The sequence below is a fragment of the Pinus tabuliformis genome, chromosome X (genome assembly GCF_031772625.1).
Source record: "Pinus tabuliformis cultivar Carrire ecotype Pingquan chromosome X, CPIR1, whole genome shotgun sequence".
NCBI lineage: Eukaryota > Viridiplantae > Streptophyta > Pinopsida > Pinales > Pinaceae > Pinus > Pinus tabuliformis.
In genome coordinates this window covers 632,563,210-632,576,130 of record NC_142308.1, presented here as the reverse complement: position 1 = coordinate 632,576,130, position 12,921 = coordinate 632,563,210, and the positions used below count along the sequence as shown (strand labels likewise).

General features: G+C 41.9%; 1 protein-coding gene across 3 annotated transcripts in view; it reads left to right on the top strand.

Annotated features, from left to right (window-relative positions):
* Positions 1 to 12,921, top strand: part of LOC149141582 (uncharacterized) — a 498,683-nt gene that overhangs the window by 144,040 nt on the left and 341,722 nt on the right. The window lies entirely within an intron of this gene.

Sequence of the window (12,921 nt, the reverse complement as noted above, 5' to 3'; positions counted from 1 at the left end):
AGTCACCCTAAACTCACCCTAAACTCACCTAACCCACCCCCTCATGCTAGTTAAGTTAAACTTTAAAAGAAATTAAAAAAAAAAATATGGTTAATTCGCTGCCCGCGGGGTTGCGTCCGGGTTGCGCCTGGGTGGCGTGCGGGTGGCGTGCGCTTCCGGGCAGGTTGCGTGGCGCCACCCCGTGCCCGAAGCGTCTGCCGAACCGCGATTCCGGGGGGCCGCAACATGAAATGGCAGGAATCGTTTTTTTTGCCCGGAATCGCGCCACCTCCAAAACGGAATCGCGCTTCCAGTGGGGATTCCGGATCGATTCGCTCCGATCCGCGATTCTGCCTTTGGATCCGGGGGGGGGGGGGGGCGATTCCTGCAACACTGACTCTGATCATCCGGCATCGGTACCTGTGCTGATGCTAGGTCTTCCTGCCAAACATCCTCTGCACTGCTGCATCTTGTACTGCTGCCCATGGTTCTGCCACTGCCACTGCTGCATCTGTATGACAACTCTCTCTGCATCTGTGCTGCTGCTGGTCCTTTCTCCAAGCACTGCATCTGCACTGCACCTCCTCTTATCATGCTGCATTGTGCTGCCCACTGCTGCATTGCGATTCAGTTACTGAGAAGTAAGTAACTGATCTCCCAATCTGACCTCCCCGTTGGGCTAGAGACACCCACTGATGTTGAACCTCCCTCTGCCGCTGACAAGTGCTCCTTCTCTAAGCTTTGCGCTGCTGCAACAACTCCTGCATCTCGCACCGTTGCACATCTCTCTGTGCCATCCTGCACTAGTGCAACACTTCTGTGCCTCTCGCACTGCTGCAGCCTGCTAGCCCTGCGCTGTCTCGGGACTCCTGCACTGTAGCTCTCGATACCGCTCCATCCGCATCCTTCTCTAGCCGAGTCAGTCAGTCCTGCTACTCCTCTTTGAGGCTCCCGTAGCAAGGTCTAATCAAAGAGGCTGGGTACCTCAAGGATCCTGCCCCTCATCACTTGTAGTCCACCTGACTACAGCTCGATGTCTCCCCACTTCCGCTCAAGTGGTGCGTGTGCACTCATGGCACAATCATCGTCTGTCAAAACTTCCTTCTCTGCCCTTGCTGGCACTGCCTTAGTCTCGGAAGACTCTCCCTTACTCTTCTTCCTTGGACACTGGGTCGCATAATGACCCAGTTCCCCACAGTGGAAGCACTTGATCTTGGAGAGATCTTTCTTCTTCCGCTTCTCTTGCTTTCCCTCAGATGCTAGGGCCACATCTTCCTCCTCCTGCTTGACTTTGATCCCCTTGTTGCTGCTACCCATCTTCGACTGCCGTCTGATCTCTTCCTGGCGAAGAGCTGCCCACATCTCGTCCCAAGGTGGGAGAGTCCCTCTACCTAGTATACTCTGGACAAATACCTCCCAGTATTCTGAGACAACATTCAGGGCTGTCCTCATCATCCACTTTTGATCTGGTGTCGCTTCTATAGCAGTCAACTGATCTCGGATCTCATTCAGTCCTCCGAGGAAGGTGTCAATCGATTCTCCCTTCTTCATCTGATATGACCTCAACTGATTCTCAAGCAACATTCTTCTCTACATAGAAGTATGCTGGTACAACTTCTTGAGAGCCTCCCACATCTCAAATGCCGTTTCCTTCTTGGCTATGTGTGGTACTACATGATCCTTGACCTTGTCAAGGATAATGCTTTTGGCCCTTGCCATCGCCTTCTCGTACTTGTCATTATCATTGGGGTTGACTGGGATAGCTATTACCTTCAAGGCGAAGTTCTTGACACGATTCCTGTCAAGTACCGCTAAGATTCTGGCCTTCCATACTGTGAAGTTTGATGCTCTGTCTAGTCTATCCTGGTCTCTTACTCCGTGTAGTACCTTGATGCTCCTCGACTTCTCTCCTAGAAGTTCTCTATTCGACTCCTCTGAGTCTCTACTTCCTGTCTGGAAGTTCTCTTCTGGACTCCCTCTGAGTCTTGATTTCCCTCCTGGAAATCCTTCTACCTGTTATGAAACCAGCTTCACAAAAAGATAGAAAAGATAGATCAACGCCTTAGAATTCAGCCTCTTCGAGGGGGCAACCTCCTTTACATTACATAAATGAACAATTCTTGGATGATTCAAATGACAAAACCTCCTTTCTATATATAGGAGTCTAAGGAGTCACAATATAACCCAGCTGACCTAACAATAATAATATAAAGCCACAAAAATAACAATAGAGGGACTCTATGGGGCACAGTAATAACAATATGGGGACAATAGGGGCACAACAATATTAATAAGGGATACAACTACAATAGTAATGGGGTAATCACTAGTATTATAGGGACCTAACATGCCCCTCTCCTTCAAAAAAAGTGTTGTCCTCAACGCTTGAGTAGTTCTGGATGCTTCTGTATAAAAGTCTCATCCTCCCATGTGGAATCTTTAGTGGATAAGTTCTTCCACTTGATGAGATACTCCGAAATTGATCGATTTCGTAGCTGTCGAGTTCTTGTTTCTATGACTGCTTCCGGTTCCAATATAATTTTTCCTTCCTCGTTAAGTTTTGGCAATATTGTTTGAACTGGGAGCTTGTCGCCTATAACCTTCTTTAAACATGAAACATGGAAAACTAGGTGCACTCGAGAAGCTGCAGGAAGCTCCAATTTGTATGCCATAGTACCAATCTTTTGCAACACCTTGTAGGGACCATAATACTTTGGTGATAATTTATTATCCTTCTTAGCTTGCTTGAGGGACATTTGTTTATATGGTTGTAGCCGTAGAAATACCCAATCACCTACATCAAAACTTCTTTTGCTGCGATGTTGATCTACCTGTTGTTTCATTCTATTCTATGCCAACACGAGGTTATCCTTTAAGAGTTGGAGGACTTGTTGTTGATGTTCAATGTGATGTTCCACTGCTTGAACCTTAGAATTTTCTCTTAAATATGATGTGATGGATGGTGGCTGATATCCATAAAGTGCCATAAATGGGGTCATTTTTGTTGCTGTATGGAAGGAATTGTTATACCACCATTCGGCCAGAGGCAACCATTTGACCCATTGTGTCTATTTATCAGATACAAAGCAACGAAGATATCCTTCCAAACACTTGTTTACTATCTCAGTTTGCCCATCAGATTGAGGATGATAAGATGAGCTATGAGCTAACTGAGTACCAAGACAAGAAAATAATTCTGTCCAAAAATTTCCAATGAAAATGGGATCTCTGTCACTTACAATAATCTTTGGGTTTCCATGTAGTTTTTGAATTGTTTCCATAAATGCAATAGAAACTGTACTGGCTTTAAATGGATGTGATAATGCACAAAAGTGTGCATACTTGGTAAGTCTGTCAACTACCACCATGATGACACTCTTTCCCTCAGACTTGGGTAAACCTGTGATAAAATCCATTGAAACCTCCTCCCAATGTTGGCTTGGAATGGATAAAGGTTGTAATAGACCCGGGGTCTTAATTGTTTCAACTTTATTTTGTTGGCAAACCAAACATTTCGCCACAAACTTTTGAATATCCGATTTAAGGCCATCCCAAAAAAATTCCTTCTTAACCTTGTGGTAAGTTTTTAAAAATCCTGAGTGCCCTCCTAAGGGAGAAGTGTGCAATTCCATAAGAATCTTTTGTTTGAGTTGGGAATTCTTACAGACGTATAAGCGATCTTTGTACCATAACGAATCATTTTGCCAGCTAAATGTATCAGATGTAATGGAATCTTGTTGTAACTTTTGAATAAGTTCCCACAGTTCTTCATCATTCTTCCATTCCTCCCTTGCTTCATTTATCCAATCTGGTTGGATAATAGAAATGGCGCACAACAATGCTTCCACATCCTCATCCTTTCTTGAGAGTGCATCTGCCACCACATTTTGCTTCTCTTTTTGTAGATGATCTCAAAGTCATAACCCAACATCTTTGTGACCCACTTTTGTTGCTCTTTAGAGGATAATCTTTGTTCTAAAAAGTATTTAAGGCTATCATGATCCGTTTTTACCTTGAAGTGTCTTCCCATTAGGTAGGGTCGCCATTTCTTAAGTGCATGGAGTATTGCCAACATTTCCTTCTCATAAATAGCTTTGTGTAAAAACTTTCCCTTGATTGGACGACTTTCAAAAGCAATGGGTCTTTCATCTTGCATTAAAACAACACCAATTCCATTTCCTGAAGCATCACATTCCACAATAAAGGTTTTTGTGAAGTCTGGTGTAGCTAAGACCGGTTCTTGGCACATTGCCTCTTTAAGATGTTCGAAGGCCTTTGTTGCTTCTAGAGTCCATGAAAATGCATCTTTCTTCAATAATGTTGTTAGAGGTGCTGCTATTCTCCCATAATTCTTAACAAACTTGTGATCATACCTTCTCAACCCGAGAAATCCTCGCAAATGCTTTATGGATGTGGGGATTTTCCATTCCTTAATGGCTTTAATTTTGGTAGGGTCTACCTTAACTCCTTCATGAGATACAATATGACCTAGATATTCCACCTCTGGTACTCCAAAGAAACATTTGGATCTTTTTGCATATAATTGTTTCTCCTCCAATAGTTGTAGCATCCTGTCAACATGTTCAACATGATCCTTCCAAGACTTGCTGTAGATTAGTATATCATCAAAAAATACTAACACAAATTTTCTAAGGAAGGGTTTGAAAATGGAATTCATCAAACCTTGAAATGTAGAAAGTGCATTGGTAAGGCCAAAAGGCATGACCAAAAATTCATAATGACCCTCATGAGTTCTAAATGCTGTTTTCGGAATGTCTTCAGTCTTCATTCTGATTTGATGATATCCTGAACGAAGATCCAACTTGGTGAAGTAAATTGATCCATGCAATTCATCCAGTAATTCATCAATGATCGGAATGGGAAACTTATCTTTAATAGTGAGCTTGTTGAGCTCCCTATAATCCGGACACATGCGCCATGATCCATCCTTCTTGTGCACCAATACTACTGGAGCAGAGAAAGAACTTTGACTAGGTTAAATTATACCAGCCTCTAGCATTTCTGCAACCGTATGTTCAATTTCACTCTTTTGGGCATAGGGATATCTGTACGGCCTGATGTTTGGAGGAACACTTCCTGGAATCAGATGAATAACATGATCATGATCACGAATAGGTGGGAGACCTTTGGGAGTCTCAAATACCTTGGAATGATTGCCCAAGACTTTTTGGAGACCTGGAGAAATAGATGATTCCGATGTGGAAACATCCAATGAACATAATTGTGCAATTACACCTCTTTGTTCCTTTTTTAGAAGCTTTGTCATACCGTTAGAGCTGATTATTTTTCCCGGTTTCCCTATAATACCCCTTAATTCAACTTCCTTTCCTTCCGCAGAAAATTTCATGAAAAGTTCTTGAAAATTAAAAGCTATTGTACCCAAGGATTGTAGCCATTGGACTCCTAGTACAACATCAACACCTCCCATTGGAATGGAAAGCATTGGGCTAGTCAATACATATTCTCCCATGGATAGCTTGATATTATGGCACTTTCTAGAGCAATTTATTGTTCCTCCATTTGCAACCATCACTTGACACTCTGGTGCTGGATATAGGAAGCAATTCAATTCTTTTGCTATCTTACAATGAATAAAATTGTGGGTACTTCCTGAATCAATCAACACTATTACCTTTTTCTTCTTGATTTGTCCTTCTATCTTGATGGTTTGAGGAGTGGTAATTCCAGCCAATGCATTATAAGAGATGGTCGGATTCATTTCTTCTTTATCTAGGCTTTGTTCCTGGAGTATATCCTCTTCTTTTGACCTTTCTTGCTCCTTTTCTTCTTCCTCTTCACAATCTATGTAGAATAATTTCTTCTCAGCACACTTATGACCTTTAGTGTATTTGCTATCACAACTGTAACAAAGCCCTTTTGCTCTTTTTTCTTCCAATTGTTGTGGTGTCAACCTTATAGGTTGTGGAAGACTAGGGGCAAAAACACTTCCATCTTTATAGTTGTGAGTGGTATGCTTCCTGGTTGCCATAATTTTGCTTTCCATTTTTCTTGCTAACTTGAATGCCTTCTCTAATAAATCAGGTTCCCAAAGGCGAACATCATGTTGGATATTATCCTTTAAAGTCCCAATGAACACATCAATCCTATGCTCCTTAGGAATATTTTTTACCCTTATGTTCAATTTTTGGAACTCCTCAATGTGCTCCATTATTGAACCCTTTTGTTTGAGACTTATCCATTGGCTAAAAAAAGTGTTTCTTTTTGTATCCTCATAATGTGCTGTCAATTCTTCTGTAAAAATTGCCCAAGTGATAATTTGTTTATGAGAGCAAAGCCATTGATACCATACAAACTGATTTGGTTTCAAATATAAAGTTGCAATACGTACCTTTTGTGTGTTTTGCACATTATTGAAATCGAAAAATTGCTCCATCTGTAATATCCATGTTGCGGGATCCTTGCCATCAAACTTCCTCATATCGATTTTTGGAATATGGTGGGTCTTCGGTCCAACATTAGAGTCTATGAAATCATGATTAACATTTCTTTTGTTCTCATCATGAGTTTCCTTTACTACCCTTTCACCATTAGTAAGCATTTCTTATAGAAACTTTGTCAAATCTGTCTTCAAATCTTCCATGCCTGTCTTCAAATCTATCTTCAAATTGTCCATCTTAGCTTCCACGTCATTCATCTTAGCTTCTACGCCTTTCTTTAAACAATCCATCTTAGCTTCTACGCCTTTCTTTAAACCATCCATCTTAGCTTCTACATCTTTCTTTAAACCATCCATTTTAGATTCTGTTACTTTTTGTGCAAGTGACATTTGTTGCATTTGGTCTCGTAATTTTGATATATCATGTTGCATTTCTTTCTCTTCTTCATGAGTCATGCTAGATCTTTCAGGTTGCTCACTAGGTGTTTGCATTTTCTTTCCTCGGGGCATCAATTACCGATAATAATGCTTTACTATGCCCTTTGAATTCCTTCAAACTATTTTTTCAAACCAAACTTATGCAAAAATTTAAAAAAAGTACACACCTTTTTTCACTTTGTAGGAGCTTGATATTGAATTTGATGTATCTCTGTAATTTCGGATGATCCAGTTCTGAAATTGCGACCTACAGTAGCCCTCTGCGTCCTCTTTCCAATGCCACCACTCTGATCCAAATTGGATTATCCAAGGAAGAGTTATGTCAAATATCCCACAGTGACCTGATTATAGACTAGTTCAGTAGAGCGAACTTGTACGACGTGCCACGAGTCATTGTTTCAACCTTTGGCTCTGAAAAATATATACAAGAAACTACAGTCCGTCCTCTTTATGCACCTTCTTACGAAATTTCAATTGATGCTCAGAAAGAAAGTTGTAACGATTTTCCCCAGGTCACCTGTTTGGAATGTAATTCAGGAGTCTGCAAAAAGACCAACTTCCTCAGATCATATCTCTGCAAATATAGTGCGAAAAGATCTAAAATTCGGACCCGAGGTTCAGTGCGAATTCGTCTCAAATGGGTTTTTTTTTTAGCTTCTGAAACGTCGCAAAAAAAAAAGTTATAGCGAAAAGGCCACGATGACCTATTTGGAGCAGTGAAACCTTAGAATCCAAAGCTCTGATACCAAATGTTATGAAACCAGCGTCACAAAAAGATAGAAAACATAGATCAACGCCTTAGAATTCAACCTTTTCGAGGGGGCAACCTCATTACATTACATAAATGAACAATTCTTGGATGATTCAAATGACAAAACCTCCTTTATATATATAGGAGTCTAAGGAGTTACAATATAACCCAGCCGATCTAACAATAATAATATAAAGCCACAAAAATAACAATAGAGAGATTCTATGGGGCACAGTAATAACAATATGGGGACAATAGGGGCACAACAATATTAATAAGGGATACAACTACAATAGTAATGGGGTAATCACTAGTATTATAGGGACCTAACATTGCTGCTGTCGAGATGCCCCCTACTTTGATCGCTTATGCAACCACACCATTGATCCGGGTTCCTTGGCTAGAAACCCTCGATAGCAACTCCTCTGGCCTTGTTTTGTGAGGTACTGTTCTGACTACAATACCTCACCAACTCCACTTTGCAATATTCCTGCAGCCTTCTAAACCCCAGCAACCTGAAGGTGAGAGCTTCTAGGCTCTGCGCAATCCCGACACTGGCAACCCGGCCTCCTCAGCCAACTGCGTCAGCCCTCCGAGCTGCTGCGTGAGGCTTCTTTTGCCTTCCTTAGCCTCTGTGCTGCCTCTTCCTAGCTCAACCTTGATGACGCAGGTATTGCATCACCCTTCTTTGTTGCTGCTCTGCTAGAAACAACTTCTATCACCTCGGGACAACTGTTTTCTGCTGCTGTTGCTCTACTCGTTTGATGTCCTTTAGTCCTCCTGTGATCTGCAATCACGCTCTGATACCATGTTGAAGTTTTTAAGTTTACTTAGTTAGAAACCCTCCATGCATTTTATCTTATTTATTCCTACCTACTTGTTATTTTCCTTAACAAGTTATTTACAATGTAAATACTGAAAATAAACACTAGTGCATGCTCAACATATTACAGATCAACAACTAAAAGAACAGAAACAAACACACCATATGACACCATTATTTTTGGACTAATGTCCCCAGAAAAACCCAATGTGGGAAAACCGGTGTAGCTATTTGAGGATTTTCTTATTAAGCAATATTAGAATACAATCTGGGTGTCGAAATTGACCTATCCAACAGAGAATTTCCTTGGCAGTAATACCTCTCAGTTTCTGACAAGTCTTCTGGCTAAAACCTCGGATAATCCTTCCAACAGCTACTTTGCACATATCTGCCCCAGAAACCCCAGCGTCAGCCTCTCTTTGGACTGTGTCAGCCCCTCTCTACCTCACGCTGGCCCTGCGTCACCTCGGATGGGTTTGCGTCAGCGCTGGGAGGCCCTGCGTCAGCCCTCTGGCCCTCTACGTCAGCAATGTTGGCCTCTCTAAGGCTCTGCGCAACTCCCGGCTGCCTCTGCGTGGCCCTGCGTGAGCCTTCGCTGGCTTTGCGTCACTCTCCTTGGTTATTGCGCTACTCTTCCGACATTATCTCTGCCTCTCTGTCTCTCTGTACTCAAATGCCCCTCAATTGCATCTCCCGATCACTAATTCTATCTCTTTTAGCAAACCCCGATCTAGAGAATAGAATGACTGATCACTCTGGTGTATTCTCCAAGCGACCCTAAAGCCTCTTCTTATACTTTTCCTGTTGACATATCAACGGCCGAGATTAAGTTCCTAATCAACGGCTAAGATTATATCTGGTTTGATCCATGTCTTTTGGACCATTTTAACACAGATTCATATTAATACACATTGATGTTTTATTTTCCCTAAGTTTAGACTTAGGGACTCCATTAAAAATATTAATTATTTTAATATCTCCTGACCTGTTTAGAATCTGCTCAAACCCTTTCTGGGTATTGGAGATCTCATGTGCCCCGACCTCTCCACCAAATTTCGTGGCTAGAACACATCCGATGCTACCCCAAATCAACAAACCCGTCATTTTGAGGATCAAGGCCAAGTTACTTGTGCACCAGCAGTCAACTCATGAGGCCGAATTTGTGTATGGCATAACAAGGATGAATAGTAGTGAAGGTTATATTCATTTCAGAATTGATTGGGCCACATTATTATGCTATGCTACCCCAAATCAACAAACCCGTCATTTTGAGGATCAAGGCCGAGTTACTTGTGCACCAGCAGTCAACTCATGAGGCCGAATTTGTGTATGGTATAAGAGGGATGAATAGTAGTGAAGGTTATATTCATTTCAGAATTGATTGGGCTGCATTATTATGCTGTAGCAGACCTTTCTTGTCACTATTACCCAGTGCTGTAGCAGAAATATATATATATATATATATTGAGGAGTGCAGCGTAATTCTAATAGGGGCTGTGTGATATTTGCTCAGGAAAATTTGGTGTCAAGGATGCATTTGTTGCTCCAGAAATCTTGGGCATTTCTAGGACGAAATCATTATATACCTGGGCTGCGTCTGTCACCCATGAGTTGGGTATTTCAGTGAATCAAAGGCTGCATATTATATTTTCAAAAGGTGGGGCTGAGTCTACTCTCTGTGGGACTAAACAGCGTGCCAAAGGGGTCATTCTTTGTTGAACTATGTGGGACAAAGACTACTGGAAAAAGCCAAGCTGATTGCCACAACTTTCACTGTATTTGCTGCTGAGTTTGGGCACTAATATTCACTGTATAAATTGCTGAGTATGGTCACTGACATCTCCTTGATTGTAGGCAGATATGAGGCTGTCAAAATGGGACGAGTTCACAACGGCTGAGTGGTGTCTCGTTCCCTCATATTTGCTAGAGTTCCAATCTGTCACTTGGTGCCATTCTAGAACCATCTCCTCTGATTTTTAATGGCTGATAAACATATATTTATTATTGATATCTCTGCAAGGTTGCTGTAGCTTGCTCTTAGTGGTTTGTACTCTCATGCATTTAATATAAATTACAGCGTAATATTCCTACTTAGGAAATACAGTGATAAACAAAGCAAAAACTGACATGAACACACAAAATTCAGAAATATAAGTAGACACCCAGAAAATCTCCAAAAACACCATCCAACTGAGCCATTTTATTATATATATGGAGCAATAGTACAATGGGGTATGAAAGGAGTGCACCTGGGCTTGCCACAATGGCAAGCTAGACAAGCCCCAGGTCAGAAAATACAATGCCCAGATGTGGAAATGAGCTGCCCCAAATATGCCTTGCGCTGCCCTGGAGAAACTGCTTTGTCTGCTGGAAATAAATTGCTGAAAGACCCTCCTCCGGCGCTCAGAAAATTCTGCAAAATTAGCCCCAGGCTCTTCTAAACAAACCCATCAAAACCCATAAAGGGTTTGGTCTAGTTCTGTCCCCCGGAATTGCCCCCTAAATACCACGTCCTCGTCAACTGGCTGGAAAATACGACCTTCCTGGAAAATCAATGTGGCAGCCCCCCACACACACCAAAATGCTGAGTTTCACTCCCCCAGATGACTTCCTCAAATCCCCTACACAACCCAGCTCCACAAATCCCTTCCTCAACTCCCCATGTGTGCCCAAAATTAGTCTCCTGCGTAGGCCCTGGAGAAGAGAAATTCAATCTGCCCCAAAGCAGCAATCTCTGGCCCAAAAATCTTCACAAGGTTTAGCCTTCCCCTGGAGCAGCTACACTTAATTTCTCCCGGCAAACACCCCCTGGAAAATAGCTGAAATGAGTGGCACGTGATCCTCTACTGTGTCCTCCTGGAGCACGAATTAGCTGAGAGATATGGCTGAAAGATGCTCCCAAAATCTCCACAAATCTCCCTCCAATGCAACAACAAATTTACCTCCCTAGGGTGGCACTCAAGGTCCACCGAAAGAAGGGTGAGCTCTCCCCTTGGAAAACTCTATGCTAAGCAGCACCCATGACCCAGCTAAACAACTTGAGCAACAAGAAAATAGTTAAGTTGACAAAAGACCCCAATAGCTGCTATGCCCCTTCTATTTATAATTTTGACTTGCCTTCCCATGTGGGTCCCTCCATCCACCATTTCGACCTCTCTCCTTGGCAACTTCGACTTCCCTCTTCAAGGGGTGCGTATTACATGTAGGTGTGGCCCCCACATTCCACTAACAAATTATTTCAGCCCCCATCTCCTAAATCTCATCCCCAAAATTTCATGGGCCCCCATAATAGTCAAAAATCAAAATTGTGAAATTAATTTTAGGGAAATTATCTTAGGAAGGAACATTACATACAGCCAGTGGATTCGAAAACTTTCATGAAGTCTCATAAGTATTGGGGGTGTTATTTTAATCAAATATAAGTAATAGACACCTTCAGCCATATGTCAGTGCATTCTGAATTTTTTGTGTCCTTCACCTATGTTTGCTTGGCAATAAATCTCCAGAAAACACCTACAGTACTTAGATGCATTGATTTGCCTTATGAAATTACCGCTGTGTTCATTATTTGAGTTAAATAAATAAAATTCACATCTACATCAGTGTACCTACCAAGTGTTTGACCAAAATCATCACTGGAAAACCAAACAAACTCCAAACTACAGGGGATATTTTGAGGAAATTTCCAAGTGGGAATATTACAGACTGAGGGCTGGTTAGAGCTACGGTCTCTATCATCCTAAATAATCCTGCGGTTAGGGCATCATGACTATAAAATAGGGTTTGTTCATGTGTTTATATATCCAGTGAAGCAACAGGAGTATATTCAATGAAGTCTGATCAAAATCCAAGTATAAGGGACAGTTCATAAGGTCAATACCTGCAGTCATTCTATCATAGTGGTTTAGGATTAATTACATTGCAAAGTTCAGTATTGTATTGATACATATCAGTCTAGCCAAAGAAGTAAGGCCGACCTGAGTGTGATCCTTTGATATGTGACCTAGTTAACAGTCAATTAGGGCATGTGTCCTAAAATCAGGACACATTAGGGCATGTGTCTGCCACATCCCAAACACATGTCCTAAGTTTAAGACACGTTGAAAAACGTGTTGGGCACATTTTATGGGCCATGTCATGTCCAACACGGAGAATATGTGTCCTGTGACTTAGCTTTTCATAGATGTAGACTCATTGAACGTGAGGTCTTGTCTCTTAAATCCATTGATTGACTAATAATTACATTTTCTGTCGTACAGTGATGTGTGGTTTGATGGTAAGTCTACTTGGGTGAAGCCTGGAAGACCGTAGTTCAAATCTCATTGAGTACACTGGCCTGCTGTGGTGGATGCTCAAGAAGCAGATTCCCCACCCCCGCCTTGGCGGCACGAGAGTTTCGCTTTGCTAAAACCATAGGATCTTAGTATATCGACTTGCAGGTAGTTGGATGCAATGTTGTTAAAAGCGCGATCGGGATTAAATCGGCGCCGGGAATAAAGCGAAAAAAATCGG